This window comes from Oncorhynchus keta, chromosome 25 (genome assembly GCF_023373465.1).
Source record: "Oncorhynchus keta strain PuntledgeMale-10-30-2019 chromosome 25, Oket_V2, whole genome shotgun sequence".
Classification (NCBI taxonomy): Eukaryota; Metazoa; Chordata; class Actinopteri; order Salmoniformes; family Salmonidae; genus Oncorhynchus; species Oncorhynchus keta.
Window position 1 is genome coordinate 26224038 of NC_068445.1, and position 17170 is coordinate 26241207.

The 17170-nt window shown below is 45.9% G+C and overlaps 1 protein-coding gene across 3 annotated transcripts in view; it reads left to right on the forward strand.

Moving 5' to 3' along the window:
- Window positions 1–17170, forward strand: part of LOC118358457 (palmitoyltransferase ZDHHC8B) — a 131073-nt gene that overhangs the window by 14780 nt on the left and 99123 nt on the right. The window contains exon 2 of one of the 3 annotated variants that reach the window (XM_052479015.1): window positions 13790–13820. The exons of the other annotated variants lie outside the window; for them this stretch is intronic. The gene's annotated coding sequence lies outside the window, so the exon portion shown is untranslated. The remainder of the gene's footprint in view (window positions 1–13789; window positions 13821–17170) is intronic. 3 annotated transcript variants of the gene reach the window in all.

The window sequence follows — 17170 nt, forward strand, 5'->3', positions numbered from 1 at the left end:
GGTGGTGTATGGCCTCATGCTATACATGGTGGTATATGGCCTCATGCTATACATGGTTGGTGTATGGCCTCATGCTATACATGGTGGTGTATGGCCTCATGCTATACATGGTGGTGTATGGCCTCATGCTATACATGGTGGTGAATGGCCTCATGCTATAGATGAGTGGTGTATGGCCTCATGCTATACATGGTGGTATATGGTCTCATGCTATACATGGTGGTATATGGTCTCATGCTATACATGGTGGTATATGGCCTCATGCTATACATGGGTGGTGTATGGCCTCATGCTATACATGGTGGTATATGGCCTCATGCTATACATGGTTGGTGTATGGCCTCATGCTATACATGGTGGTGTATGGCCTCATGCTATACATGGTGGTGTATGGCCTCATGCTATACATGGTGGTGAATGGCCTCATGCTATAGATGAGTGGTGTATGGCCTCATGCTATACATGGTGGTATATGGCCTCATGCTATACATGGTGGTATATGGTCTCATGCTATACATGGTGGTATATGGCCTCATGCTATACATGGTTGGTGTATGGCCTCATGCTATACATGGTGGTGTATGGCCTCATGCTATACATGGTGGTGTATGGCCTCATGCTATACATGGTGGTGAATGGCCTCATGCTATAGATGAGTGGTGTATGGCCTCATGCTATACATGGTGGTATATGGCCTCATGCTATACATGGTGGTGTATGGCCTCATGCTATACATGGTGGTGAATGGCCTCATGCTATAGATGAGTGGTGTATGGCCTCATGCTATACATGGTGGTATATGGCCTCATGCTATACATGGTTGGTGTATGGCCTCATGCTATACATGGTGGTGTATGGCCTCATGCTATACATGGTGGTGTATGGCCTCATGCTATACATGGTGGTGAATGGCCTCATGCTATAGATGAGTGGTGTATGGCCTCATGCTATACATGGTGGTATATGGTCTCATGCTATACATGGTGGTATATGGTCTCATGCTATACATGGTGGTATATGGCCTCATGCTATACATGGTGGTGAATGGCCTCATGCTATACATGTGTGGTGTATGGCCTCATGCTATACATGGTGGTATATGGTCTCATGCTATACATGGTGGTATATGGCCTCATGCTATACATGGTGGTGTATGGCCTCATGCTATACATGGTGGTGTATGGCCTCATGCTATACAGGGTGGTGTATGGCCTCATGCTATACAGGGTGGTGTATGGCCTCATGCTATACATGGTGGTGAATGGCCTCATGCTATACATGGTGGTGTATGGCCTCATGCTATTACATGGGTGGTGTATGGCCTCATGCTATACATGGTGGTATATGGCCTCATGCTATACATGGTGGTGTATGGCCTCATGCTATACATGGTGGTATATGGCCTCATGCTATACATGGTGGTATATGGCCTCATGCTATACATGGTGGTGTATGGCCTCATGCTATACATGGTGGTATATGGCCTCATGCTATACATGGTGGTATATGGCCTCATGCTATACATGGTGGTGTATGGCCTCATGCTATACATGGTGGTGTATGGCCTCATGCTATACATGGTGGTGTATGGCCTCATGCTATACATGGTGGTATATGGCCTCATGCTATACATGGTGGTGTATGGCCTCATGCTATACATGGTGGTGTATGGCCTCATGCTATACATGGTGGTATATGGCCTCATGCTATACATGGGTGGTGTATGGCCTCATGCTATACATGGTGGTGAATGGCCTCATGCTATAGATGAGTGGTGTATGGCCTCATGCTATACATGGTGGTATATGGTCTCATGCTATACATGGTGGTATATGGCCTCATGCTATACATGGTGGTATATGGCCTCATGCTATACATGGTTGGTGTATGGCCTCATGCTATACATGGTGGTATATGGTCTCATGCTATACATGGTGGTATATGGCCTCATGCTATACATGGTTGGTGTATGGCCTCATGCTATACATGGTGGTGTATGGCCTCATGCTATACATGGGTGGTGTATGGCCTCATGCTACACAGGGTGGTGTATGGCCTCATGCTATACAGGGTGGTGTATGGCCTCATGCTATACAGGGTGGTGTATGGCCTCATGCTATACAGGGTGGTGTATGGCCTCATGCTATACATGGTGGTGAATGGCCTCATGCTATACATGGTGGTGAATGGCCTCATGCTATACATGGGTGGTGTATGGCCTCATGCTATACATGGTGGTGAATGGCCTCATGCTATACATGGTGGTGTATGGCCTCATGCTATACATGGGTGGTGTATGGCCTCATGCTATACATGGTGGTGTATGGCCTCATCTCATCCATACTTTGTAATTGAGGGATTCAATAGAAACATAAGGATGATTATGTTAGCTTGAGTCTCTTATTTACATGAGGTAGGCCTGTAGATCAATGTCATTTCTATTGTATTTATTTTATACTATCTAGAGTTCATGCGTTTTGTTTGTTTGCGTCTTTAGGGAAACTGACAAACACAAAAAATTAGTTGAAGATTAATTTTTCCACTGACGATGAAGAGAGAAATGGCATCAATACAACAAAACACCAAAGACTTATTTCAAACAATAGACAGTGTGATGACTCCCTCTGACTCTCTCTCCGATGGGGGTTTACACACTCCAAGATGGATACATCTCCTATATTTTATTTTACTGCAGGCTATGTGACAGTAATTAGATCAAATGTATATTTCAGACCAGGAGTTTTGATATAATATAAAGGCAAGCTCCCAAATTACTCTGTTAACATGGATATCAACCCATAATATGTAGTTATCGACTTCATCCTCCCAGCCTTCCCCTATCTCCCACCCCCTCACAGGGAGAGCAATATCCCAGTCGTTATCTGCCACGGGCTATGGCATGGTACTACCATAAATCATATCCCTCTCCTCCATAACCATGGCATGGTACTACCATAAATCAGTTCCCTCTCCTCTATAACCATGACACGGTACTATCATAAATCAGTTCCCTCTCCTCCATAACCATGGCATGGTACTACCATAAATCAGTTCCCTCTCCTCCATAACCATGGCATGGTACTACCATAAATCAGTTCCCTCTCCTCTATAACCATGACACGGTACTATCATAAATCAGTTCCCTCTCCTCCATAACCATGGCATGGTACTACCATAAATCAGTTCCCTCTCCTCTATAACCATGACATGGTACTACCATAAATCAGTTCCCTCTCCTCCATAACCATGGCATGGTACTACCATAAATCAGATCCCTCTCCTCTATAACCATGGCAAGGTACTACCATAAATCAGTTCCCTCTCCTCCATAACCATGGCACGGTACTACCATAAATCAGTTCCCTCTCCTCCATAACCATGGCATGGTACTACCATAAATCAGTCCCTCTCCTCCATAACCATGGCATGGTACTACCATAAATCAGATCCCTCTCCTCTATAACCATGGCATGGTACTACCATAAATCAGATCCCTCTCCTCCATAACCATGGCATGGTACTACCATAAATCAGATCCCTCTCCTCTATAACCATGGCAAGGTACTACCATAAATCAGTTCCCTCTCCTCCATAACCATGGCACGGTACTACCATAAATCAGTTCCCTCTCCTCCATAACCATGGCATGGTACTACCATAAATCAGATCCCTCTCCTCTATAACCATGGCAAGGTACTACCATAAATCAGTTCCCTCTCCTCCATAACCATGGCACGGTACTACCATAAATCAGTTCCCTCTCCTCTATAACCATGGCATGGTACTACCATAAATCAGTTCCCTCTCCTCCATAACCATGGTATGTCCAGCTTTTGCTTCGCCACAGATAGATAGATGTCTTGGACCAGCCATTTCTTCATACCCCATAGCTAGACCCAACCAACCACAGCCTGTCTGCAGTGAGTCAGAGAGGGTTGACACAAGACAGACAAGCATGCCTTACATCTTCCCCCTACATTGGTATTGACGAGTGAATGAGGCCAGTGAATAAAAGGCTGGGTCATCTAATCTGATTCCATCCTAGCCTTCTGTCACTGACTGACAACTAGGTTAAGATAATGCTGACGGATCAGCTTCCCTGGTTGTGTCTGGCATCCTGAAAAGAGTAGGTTCCTCCTGCCTGGCAAAACACAGCCTCATGCCTGCCCTCCATTACATTAACCACGGCCGTGCACAGGTTGTTATTGAAATGAGTGCTATATATAATTCTAATAAGATGTGGCAGCTAGGCATTTGAAATAGACTGGGTGTGTGCATGACTGTAAGTTATGTATACAGTAATTCCATCTGCGTCTGACCAAGTGCTTTTAACAAAGACTGATCTATGTTTTGTTGGTTTTGGCATTGATTTGAAAGCAGCAGAGGTTTAATCTGAATCATGTTTATATGTTTTGATCTGAGCCTTATTGGACTTTAAAATGATTTGATGGCTCAAACTGTTTTGCTGCTGCCCTATTTCTCCCCAACTTAGAGAGAAGACACAGCCTTATGTTGTGCTTGGGTTTTTGTGTGCCGTTTTGCATTCTGCCTTGAATGTGACAAACACAATGCCTCAAACAGTAGGGGGGAAATTCCTTTATTTTGCCATAATCTTTTATCTGTGTCGAAGCTAGGGAGAGCGCTTTTCTGCATTGCTACTTCAGAACTTTTCTTTTTATGTCTCTCTATTTGCCCTCAAGCTTTTTCTGAGCTCCGTCAAAAATAACTTGTGCCCTGTGATGCCATGGCTTGGCTAAATGAAGCCATCTGTATGTAGCCAGAGCAGCTCAAAGCAGCAGTGTGGCTGAAAAAGTGCGGGGAAGGGGAGTGAGGCACTTGGGACTGGAAGTACTCTTTCTGAGAACATGTGGGATTGATTTCGACCTCCAACCGCTCCCTCCCTGGGCGTCTCCTCCCTGTTTCCCCCTCTATTCACTGTTTGGCAGATTCGTTACCGACCAGGAATAAGTTGAAATAGAGCTCTGCCTCTGACACCTCGTGCTAAAAGTGCCATTTATACAGAGATCGAAAGAAGGCCTGGAGTACAGCTGTGTCTGTCTCACAGTTATAAAAGGAGATGTGTGTAGTTAGAGGAGTGTAGCCTACGTCTCAAGTACTCCAGAGAACCATAGAAACAGACACAGGGGAGAAAGAGATAGATAGGCCGATCGAGTGTGGGGTTTTCATATCTTTGGCCATTTCGGTCCATCTTTAGAAGACCCCAGAGATGGGCACATCAGAAAGAGCTGTGGTACTCAGTCATCTTTAACAAGCAGAGTGACATACATGCGAGTGGTCATGAAGGGCTAGCCTCGCCACTCTAGGACCTCTGTTTGGCTTTGGCCTCAGCCTTTGTAGTAGTTCTGAGGAGCTCTTATAGCTACTGTCACATAGCTTTAGTCAGACAGACCTTTGGATAGTTCACAAATGGAAAGACAACAAATATACAGTGTAAATTCTGTATTAAAATGCATGAGAAATGATCTGCCTAATGTCACCTGCTCTTAGATTGAGATGTTGTCTGTCCACTCCACACATGCTCACAGAATCGAGATATTAATGCTGTTGATGATTGTTTTAATGGACTATGTTGAGCATCCCAAAAGCCATATGCGCCCTGGTCAAAAGTAGTGCAGCACATAGGGAATAGGGTGCCATTGGGATGCTGCCTACCCTGGCTGCTATATACAGCCTACCCTGGCTGCTATATACAGCCTACCCTGGCTGCTATATACAGCCTACCCTGGCTGCTATATACAGCCTACCCTGGCTGCTATATACAGCCTACTCTGGCTGCTATATACAGCCTACTCTGGCTGCTATATACAGCCTACTCTGGCTGCTATATACAGCCTACCCTGGCTGCTATATACAGCCTACCCTGGCTGCTATATACAGCCTACACTGGCTGCTATATACAGCCTACACTGGCTGCTATATACAACCTACACTGGCTGCTATATACAACCTACCCTGGCTGCTATATACAGCCTACCCTGGCTGCTATATACAGCCTACCCTGGCTGCTATATACAGCCTACCCTGGCTGCTATATACAGCCTACCCTGGCTGCTATATACAGCTTACCCTGGCTGCTATATACAGCCTACCCTGGCTGCTATATACAGCCTACCCTGGCTGCTATACACAGCCTACCCTGGCTGCTATACACAGCCTACCCTGGCTGCTATACACAGCCTACCCTGGCTGCTATATACAGCCTACCCTGGCTGCTATATACAGCCTACCCTGGCTGCTATATACAGCCTACCCTGGCTGCTATACTCTGCAGTGGGTGAGTGGTGAAACGACACTCTGTAATTTGTCTGTTTTCTACCTTACTTAGTTTGAATAGACTGAGTGCAATGCACATGGACTGATTTGTCTGTGGAGACATGAGTTTAAGAAGCACTCATTAATCTTACCTGAAAATATCTTGTGGTTAAGGATTTTTGTTGAGTTGATTTTTTTTATCTAGCCCTATTATAATAGCCATATTTTTGTCAGTGAATTAATTCAGTAATGGTTTACTGTAATCTGGATTTGCAGTAGTTGATTTTTATGCAGAGCCTTTGGTGACCAGACAATACCTATTATACTGCTGTACGCTGTAATGTGTGACCAAATCGATTCTCCTCTGTTTAAGATGAAAACAGTTTGTGAGCTGCATGTTGAGTGGTACCGCAGCCCGCCAAGCAGAACTGTAATCTGTATCTCACTTCGCACCAGTTCTAATGGTTTTTAGAGCCTGAATGATACTATATTAGCCCCAATTAAAGCATAACATTTGTATTTAAACTCCAGTGTCAGTCATGATTAATAGGAATACTAAAGTTGTGTTTTTAAAAAAAGAGGAAGTTTTGTTAGAGGTTTTGTTGGCTAGCCCATTTGACAGAAACATTAGTCAAAAATGTATAGTGATTAAAATCCCCTCACAGTAAAATGTCCAGACAAGTCTTAGCCATGGATTTCCTCTGGGAGAAATGTTTTCCTTGGCTGTGTGAAGTGGGGCAGAATACTTACAAATCTGAAGAACTGTTATCAGAGCACAACCTGAGGCCGGGGTGTCATTGTTCCGTTACTGTGACTCTTCTCAACAGCATTATGAAATGATTGTTCATACTCCATCTCATCTACCAATATTGACTCACTGACCACATGGCTACTTGGCTAGATACAATCCTATCCACGTTACCAGCATGTTTACACCACTAACCAGGTTTCCATCAAACATTTTATGTGGGTGAAGTACATTTCAGATAAAACGTTTCATAACAGGCCTGATGGAAAAGGATCATTTCTCTGTAATCTTTCCAAATATCAACAAAACCAAACACGCTAGACAAGGTGGGATCTTTATGTGTCGATAAAATGTATTATGCAAGAAATGGCGGTGGAAACGTTTTAATGCGCAAATATTTACATAAAACTCTCATATTGAAGTAAATTTGCAGTCACCCTATGATGTGTTGTGTGGTCCACCAACTACAGCTCGGGAAAGTATACAGTTTATTAGGCTACAGATTTAATCAATTATGACGAACTTCACAAGGTGGTGAAAGTCCATGGTGATGAGCTTGATGCTCCTTTCCCATAAATATTGAGGATCTTATTCTGGTGACATGATTATTGATGCTTGGCTGTCATTTATTCATTCACATTTTTTCTCTCTTTTGTCAATAATAATTTCATCATGTTGGCTATACCAGCACTGTATATGGTAGCTGTTGGCTAGAGCACACGGCCAATACCTGAGTGGGCACATTCACTATATAACGCAAATTATTTTGGTGAGAAAACATCAGTAGAATGAAAATGACATGGAAACCCATTTAATTTGTATGTTTTATTCGGTACATGGGAATTTAACCCCAAAATGTACTTTAATGTGCATTATGTCTGGTGGGAAAATGTGCATATTGTTTTTATGCAGATTTTTAGAATATTCACATTCAAATCTGTCACCAGTTGGATACTGGTTAGCAGTTAGCTACTGACCATTTAAAATAACTATTTACAAATGAATTGGTTATGGCTCGGCTCATTCCAGCCATGAACTGTTATCTAATTGATGCAGGGGCTCTCTGATAGTGTGTGTTTGTAAGTCTGCAGATATCTTCCCTGCATTGGGATGACAGGAGGATTCTATGGGCAGAAGGGTATAGAAGGAGTATCAGTTCTTTCTTATTTCATCTGGACCAAGGATGTTTTCTGTTTGTCCTGCTGCTTCTCTCTCATCGTGACCTCACTGAAATAGCCCATCTGGCTAGGGGATGGGGATGGGGGTGGGGATGGCTAGGGGATGGGGATAGGGGTGGGGATAGGGATGGGAATGGCTAGGGGATGGGGATGTCTAGGGGATGGGGATGGGGATGGGGATGAGGATGTCTAGGGGATGGGGATGGGGATGAGGATGGGGATGTGGATGGCTAGGGGATGGGGATGGGGATGGCTAGGGGATGGGGATGGGGGTGGGGATGGGGATGGTGATGGGGATGGGGATGTCTAGGGGATGGGGATGGGGATGAGGATGGGGATGGGGATGTCTAGGGGATGGGGATGGCTAGGGGATGGGGATGGGGATGGTGATGGGGATGGGGATGTCTAGGGGATGGGGATGGCTAGGGGATGGGGATGGGGATGAGGATGGGGATGAGGATGGGGATGGGGATGGGGATGGGGATGGGTTGGAACTTGTATGTCAGTGTTGCAAATGGCAGAGTCTGCCTCCCCTTCCTATTTCAACAGATCTGTGAGGTGGTGTCTGTCATCTGTCAGTCTGTATCCGGACACACCAGCTGCACTGCTGTAGGCTTTCATACTAAGGACTAAACATCAGAGGGATGGGAGCTAAATCAGCCACTGAGTGGTTGTATCTCTGTCTTGATCAACATGGTTGGTGGAAGCCTCCCGGGTGGCGCAGTGGTTAAGGGCGCTGTACTGCTGTGCTATCAGAGTCCCTGGGTTCGCGCCCAGGCTCTGTCGTAACCGGCCGTGACCGGGAGGTCCGTGGGGCGACGCATAATTGGCCTAGTGTCGTCCGGGTTAGGGAGGGCTTGGTCGGTAGGGATGTCCTTGTCTCATCGCGCACCAGCGACTCCTGTGGCGGGCCGGGCGCAGTGCGCACTAACCAAGGTTGCCATGTGACACATTGGTGCGGCTGGCTTCCGGGTTGGATGCGCGCTGTGTTAAGAAGCAGTACGGCTGGTTGGGTTGTGTATCGGAGGACGCATGACTTTCAACCTTCGTCTCTCCTGAGCCCTAGCGATGAGACAAGATAGTAGCTACTACAACAATTGGATACCACGAAATTGGGGAGAAAAAGGGGTAAAATAAAAAAATAACATGGTTGGTGGAGACTTGGACGACACTGACATGAGCCACAGCCAGTGTTATTTGTCCCTGTCTGTGGCTTGCAATCCTTGTGTCTTCTCAGAGGTAATTTCTAAAGTCTTGATTAAACCCTGTGTCCATTAGTGAGTCTGCCAACGCCAGCTGATCTCGTTTTAACAGAACGGTTTTAGTGTGGAGTTTAAAAAAAAAATACAACGTTTTTTTTAGCACAGAATGGTTTTAGTGTTGAGTGTTTTTTTGTTGTTGCATTGTTGTTTCTATCGACCATCACCATCCTCCACACCCCCACTACAGCACCACACAGCAGACTGGAAAACCCCTCACCAGGCTAGTTCAGACTGTCCCCTGGTCTCAGAGTAAATAGCCCATAATGGAAAACAGGAAGGTTATGCCAGTATAAATCCCAAGCTACTTTATTCACTGGGGCTGGGACTGAGGGTGCCATGGAGACGACTCCTGTTCTCTTAATATCCCCTGCAACCATACATCTCTTAGAGGTAAACAAGAGATATTTAGATTAGATGAAGATCAAGATACCTTGGGATTGCCTGCACCCAGTGTGTGGGGTATGGTATTCATGTTTTCATTGAGTGCAGCTGCAGTATTATGCTGTGTGAGGGTGCATTGAGAGAAGAGCTTACACATGGACTAAGTAGACACAAGTGGATGGCCAATATTTGTTCAGTGTCTCTCTCACCCCCTTTCGTTGTCAATATTTCTCTCTCTCCCTCTCTATCTTCGGATCATTTTCGCTCTCTGTCACACACACACCTAAAAAATAAGCTTTACCCTGGCCCTTTCAATAATACACATGACATTGAAACCATTTACAAAGGCATGTACAGCATAGTTACAGTCTAACGTGTGGTTGGTGCAACAATACATGCATTTTTGTACCACTTAATAGAAAGTGAGACCACATCACATGCTAGATCCTCAAAAAGTTTTACAACTGCACCATCGAGAGTATCCTGACCGGTTGCATCCTCATCACTTGGCCCCAGTGATGTATGGCCCAGTACATCACTGGGGCCAAGCTTCCTGCCATCCTTAACCTCTATAATAGGAAGTGTCAGAGGAAGGCTCTAAAAATGGTCAAAGACTCCATCCACCCAAGTCATAGACTGTTATCTCTGCTACCGCAAGGCAAGCGGTACGGGAGCACTAATTCTAGGTCCAAAAGGCTCCTTAACACCTTCTACCCCCACAAGCCATAAGACTGCTGAACAGCTTTTTACCCCCAAGCCATAAGACTGCTGAACAGCTTCGACCCCCACGCCATAAGACTGCTGAACAGCTTCGACCCCCACGCCATAAGACTGCTGAACAGCTTCTACCCCCACAAGCCATAAGACTGCTGAACAGCTTCGACCCCCACGCCATAAGACTGCTGAACAGCTTCTACCCCCACAAGCCATAAGACTGCTGAACAGTTTCTACCCCCACAAGCCATAAGACTGCTGAACAGCTTCAACCCCCACAAGCCATAAGACTGCTCAACAGCTTCTACCCCACAAGCCATAAGACTGATGAACAGCTTCTACCCCCACAAGCCATAAGACTGCTGAACAGCTTCTACCCCCACAAGCCATAAGACTGCTGAACAGCTTCTACCCCCAAGCCATAAGACTGCTGAACAGCTTCTACCCCCAAGCCATAAGACTGCTGAACAGCTTCTACCCCCAAGCCATAAGACTGCTGAACAGCTTCTACCCCCAAGCCATAAGACTGCTGAACAGCTTCTACCCCCACAAGCCATAAGACTGCTGAACAGCTTCTACCCCCACAAGCCATAAGACTGCTGAACAGCTTCTACCCCCACAAGCCATAAGACTGCTGAACAGCTTCTACCCCCACAAGCCATAAGACTGCTGAACAGCTTCTACCCCCACAAGCCATAAGACTGCTGAACAGCTTCTACCCCCACAAGCAATAAGACTGCTGAACAGCTTCTACCCCCACAAGCCATAAGACTGCTGAACAGCTTCTACCCCCACAAGCCATAAGACTGCTGAACAGCTTCTACCCCCAAGCTATAAGACTGCTGAACAGCTTCTACCCCCACAAGCCATAAGACTGCTGAACAGCTTCTACCCCCACAAGCCATAAGACTGCTGAACAGCTTCTACCCCCACAAGCCATAAGACTGCTGAATAGCTTCTACCCCCAAGCCATAACAATGCTGAACAGCTTCTACCCCCAAGCCATAAGACTGCTGAACAGCTTCTACCCCCACAAGCCATAAGACTGCAAAACAGTGTCTACCCCCACAAGCCATAAGACTGCTGAACAGCTTCTACCCCCAAGCCATAAGACTGCTGAACAGCTTCTACCCCCAAGCCATAAGACTGCAGAACAGCTTCTACCCCTCACAAGCCATAAGACTGCTGAACAGCTTCTACCCCCACAAGCCATAAGACTGCTGAACAGCTTCTACCCCCACAAGCCATAAGACTGCTGAACAGCTTCTACCCCCACAAGCCATAAGACTGCTGAACAGCTTCTACCCCCAAGCCATAAGACTGCTGAACAGCTTCTACCCCCAAGCCGTAAGACTGCTGAACAGCTTCTACCCCCAAGCCATAAGACTGCTGAACAGCTTCTACCCCCACAAGCCATAAGACTGCTGAACAGCTTCTACCCCCACAAGCCATAAGACTGCTGAACAGCTTCTACCCCCACAAGCCATAAGACTGCTGAACAGCTTCTACCCCCACAAGCCATAAGACTGCTGAACAGCTTCTACCCCCACAAGCCATAAGACTGCTGAACAGCTTCTACCCCCAAGCTATAAGACTGCTGAACAGTTTCTTACCCACCAAGCCATAAGACTGCTGAACAGCTTCTACCCCCACAAGCCATAAGACTGCTGAACAGCTTCTACCCCCACAAGCCATAAGACTGCTGAACAGCTTCTACCCCCACAAGCCATAAGACTGCTGAACAGCTTCTACCCCCACAAGCCATAAGACTGCTGAACAGCTTCTACCCCCAAGCCATAAGACTGCTGAACAGCTTCTACCCCCAAGCCATAAGACTGCTGAACAGCTTCTACCCCCACAAGCCATAAGACTGCTGAACAGCTTCTACCCCCACAAGCCATAAGACTGCTGAACAGCTTCTACCCCCACAAGCCATAAGACTGCTGAACAGCTTCTACCCCCACAAGCCATAAGACTGCTGAACAGCTTCTACCCCCACAAGCCATAAGACTGCTGAACAGCTTCTACCCCCACAAGCCATAAGACTGCTGAACAGCTTCTACCCCCAAGCCATAAGACTGCTGAACAGCTTCTACCCCCAAGCCATAAGACTGCTGAACAGCTTCTACCCCCACAAGCCATAAGACTGCTGAACAGCTTCTACCCCCACAAGCCATAAGACTGCTGAACAGCTTCTACCCCCACAAGCCATAAGACTGCTGAACAGCTTCTACCCCCACAAGCCATAAGACTGCTGAACAGCTTCTACCCCCACAAGCCATAAGACTGCTGAACAGCTTCTACCCCCACAAGCCATAAGACTGCTGAACAGCTTCTACCCCCACAAGCCATAAGACTGCTGAACAGCTTCTACCCCCACAAGCCATAAGACTGCTGAACAGCTTCTACCCCCACAAGCCATAAGACTGCTGAACAGCTTCTACCCCCACAAGCCATAAGACTGCTGAACAATTAGTCAAATGGTTACCCAGACTATTTGCATTTTCTGTTTCACTGCTGCTACTCGCTGTTTTGTTATCTATGCATAGTCACGTTACTCTTACCTACATGTATATATTACCTCAAATAACCTGTATCCCTGCACATGGACGCAGTACCCGTACCCCGTTGTCTATAGCCTCGTTATTGTTATTCTATTGTTACTTTTTTCAACTTTTGTTTATTTAATAATTAAGTAATTCAGTGCATGTGACAAATAACATTTGATTTATAACAAATTGTTTATTCTAGTGAACATTATGGAAGCTTAGTTCTGGTCTTTCTGCCCACCCCCTTCACCTCCTACAGTAGCAGTGCTTTGTGTGTTGTTTAGATGTTGGTTAGTGACATCTCGCAGTCCTCACAGCAAGCAGAGCCCTGGTCAGAAGTAGAACACCAAATAGGCAATAGGCTTCCATTTGGGAGACAACACTACCATCATTGTGCTCCCTGCCGGAGCACTTCAGACAGGAGTTGTACTACTCTCTCTCCTCTCAAATGGATTCTCCATCCAAAATAGTTTTCAGTCAGAAGCATTGCGTTAGTGGCAAGCAACATGCAATTTTTCCCTCTGGTTTTCCCTGATGCTCTGCTGTAAAAGATGGAGGTGAGCTGTGCTCTTCGACATGCTTATTTTAGGGAGGGGAAATCATTCTGTTTCTTCTTTTGTTCCTTTGTTACATTATGTTAAAACATCTCCTGCATTTTAAGTCCTGTATTTCGTTTCGTGACAGGGCAATTCTTCTAGGAGACGGGATTCATCTGGTAAGTGTTTAGCAGTTCAAAGCCTCTCAGATTCCTCTGGGTCTATCCTCTCCCCTTGACAATCTCTCTCTTCCTCTGTAATGATATCATTTAGGGTTGTGCTGTTTATCGCTGTCTAGGCCTGTCTACTGTCCCCCATCGCTAAGCATATTATTTCATCGCTGTTCACTAATACCTACAGTATCACAAATTGAGAATGCACAGGTGAGAATATGTGACGAATGCTTAAAAATGAGGCCTAGGTTACCCCCTTTTAGTCTTTCATCATGCTTTGTATTCAGGGCTGATTTGCCTAGCTAGCCAATGTGTTTGATGGTTCGATTGGAACTTTACTTTGTCTTTTCAGATGGCTTGGCGGTATTTAAAGTTGCTAGGTGTATAGCTCAGGTCAGGAGTTGCTGCTACAGCATTGCAGCTGCCTCCTATGAGAACAAAATACTTCCTAAAGCAACCCTGACTTCATGCAACCCTGATCCTGGTGGGAAATGGCACCATATTCCCTATATAGTGAATTACATTTGACAAGGGCCCATAGGGGTCTGGTCAAAAGTAGTGCACTAATATAGAGAATAGGGTGCCATAACCCCTGGCTTTGCTGATTTATGTACTAGCTTCATACTAGCTATACAAACCAGCTGAGCAATTGGCTTAAGCTTAACTTGGGCTTAAGTGATTGACTGAGGTAATGATGTGTTGGAGAGACCTCAGTCAGCAGGGTAAGGATCCAGGTGCTGACAATATATATTAACCAATCAGGGACTAGTCTAATTAATTCCTGGAACCCACCAGGTTGAGTTTGCTTTAAATCCTTTAATGTATAATGGACACTCCCACTCAAGGGGGTATACACAGGAATTAATGCTGAGGAATCAGAACCCACACCTGGTGTTCCAAAGCACTGCCTCAAATATAAACATAGAAAAATAGGTTGGGGCGGATTGGAAGCTATGGGCCATCAAATAAAAGTGTTATTTGTCACATGCTTTGTTAACAACAGGTGTAGACTAACAGTGAAATGCTTTCTTATGGGCCCTTTCCAACAATGCAGAGAGAAAGTAAATAGAGAAATAATAATAAATATACAATGAGTAATGGAAACTTCGATATATACACAAGGCACCAGTTCAAAGTAGATGTACAGAGAGGCAAGTCAGTTAAGAACAAATTCTTATTTTCAATGACGGCCGAGGAACAGTGGGTTAACTGCCTGTTCAGGGGCAGAACGACAGATTTGTACCTTGTCAGCTCTGGGATTTGAACTTGCAACCTTCCGGTTACTAGTCTAACACTCTAACCACTAGGCTACCCTGCTGACCCAGGTAGATATGAGGTAGATATGTATATATAACTAGGAATAATGTGTCTAGGCAACAGGATTGATAATAAACAGTAGCAGCAGCGTATGTGATGAGTCAAAAAGGGTCAATGCAGATAGTCCGGGTAGCTGTTTGGTTAACTATTTAATTAACTAACTATTTAGCAGTCATGGCTTGGGGGTAGAAGCTGTTCAGGGTCCTGTTGGCTTGTAGTGTTGTGTCAAGCGGGCAGGTGGGACTGAGTCTTAGAAGAGGTCCCGGTAGGGGGGACAGGGAGACCGGGGAATGGGAGGACAGCTGGTTGCAGGGGGCTGCTGGCATGACAGGACCCCCAGTTTAGGTGTGGTGGCAGATGGGAACAGCAGATGAGGCAAGGCCCCCTGACCTGGCTCTGTGGATTAGAACTATTTCTCAACCTCTGGTCTGTGGACCAACACCGGTCCCTGGGATGTTTCTGACCGGTCCTTCCACTGGTTAGATGACACCTATTTAGTCAGTTCCCTGTGCTAGTTTTATGGAAGTGGTCTTCCGATAAGGAAGGACTATAGCTTGCCAGTGCTTGAGACAGGAGCGACTTGGTCCAATGCCACATCCACCGAGGGAAACCCAGGTCCTGCCCTCACATCACGACCTCCTACTGAACTCCGCTTTAGCTCACCTTGGCACAGGTCCTGCCCTCACATCGACCTCCTACTAAACTCCGCTTTAGCTCACCTTGGCGCAGGTCCTGCCCTCACATCGACCTCCTACTAAACTCCGCTTTAGCTCACCTTGGCGCAGGTCCTGCCCTCACATCGACCTCCTACTAAACTCTGCTTTAGCTCACCTTGGCGCAGGTCCTGCCCTCACATCGACCTCCTACTAAACTCCGCTTTAGCTCACCCTGGCACAGGTCCTGCCCTCACATCGACCTCCTACTGAACTCCTCTTTAGCTCACCTTGGCACAGGTCCTGCCCTCACATCGACCTCCTACTGCACTCTGCTTTAGCTCACCTTGGCACAGGTCCTGCCCTCACATCGTTTTTCTCGCTTTATAATATTGCACATGTAGGCTAATAAATCATAAATGATAGTTGCATTTCAGATGACGGAGGTATGCTAAGCGTCTCCAGCATTTATTTTTTAATCTCTAATGAGATTGAAATGCTTTAATCAGACAATTAAGCAGAAGTGGGAGTAAAACCAGCCATGGCTGTGGGGAAAGTACAATCCTTCCTCTGTGACATTTTCTACATAATTAAACTGGCGTGTGTTGTCATTAGGGCTTTAATGGCTGTTGCTTTGCTTGCGTGGTGAGAACACAATGTAAGTTAGCCTGCAGGTTAGACAGAACAGTCACACACCAGTAGTGTTACGAATCCACTCTGCCTCACAGGCAGCTCAGTGTTAAAATGGAGGACCTTTCTCCCATGCTTTATGCTGTTTGCAGTCATGAGGCACTAGCTAGCCTGCCTGAGAGGAATGTTGAGGAGGGAGATACCTTTTGCTGATGATATTCTTCATGCCCCTGTCTGTCTGGCGGGGGGAGGATGCCTTGTGGTGCGCAGAATGAAGCTCGGTCAGAATGAATGAGGATATTGATCGGCCGCCTCATAGATTATACACGAGCCGTGCACTAATTACATTTTGATATACAGTTGGGGATTTAACAGGGAAAACCACAACATGATCTGCACCTTGATACTCATTGGCTCAGAGTCTGATATCTTTTATAATAATGTTCCTGTTCATTTTCTAAGGAAGGCAGTAGGCTGAGAAATTCAATTTGAGTCAGTTTGTTATAACAACATGGTTCAAGTAGTTCTATGAATGTAGTCAACAGTTCTTCTTGCTGTTATAGTATGGTGCTCTGGTGGCCTAAATATATTCAGAACCTGATGGTTATTTTTTGTCCATTTCTATGGAAAAGCTCCTTCTGAATGACAGTCAATCTGCATTAGGTGGTTTAGGAGGGATGGAGTGAGTGAGGGAGGGAGGGACAAATGGGGCATGTCGTTGGGCCTAGAGAAGTGCAGGGTGCACTTCCCCTTGGC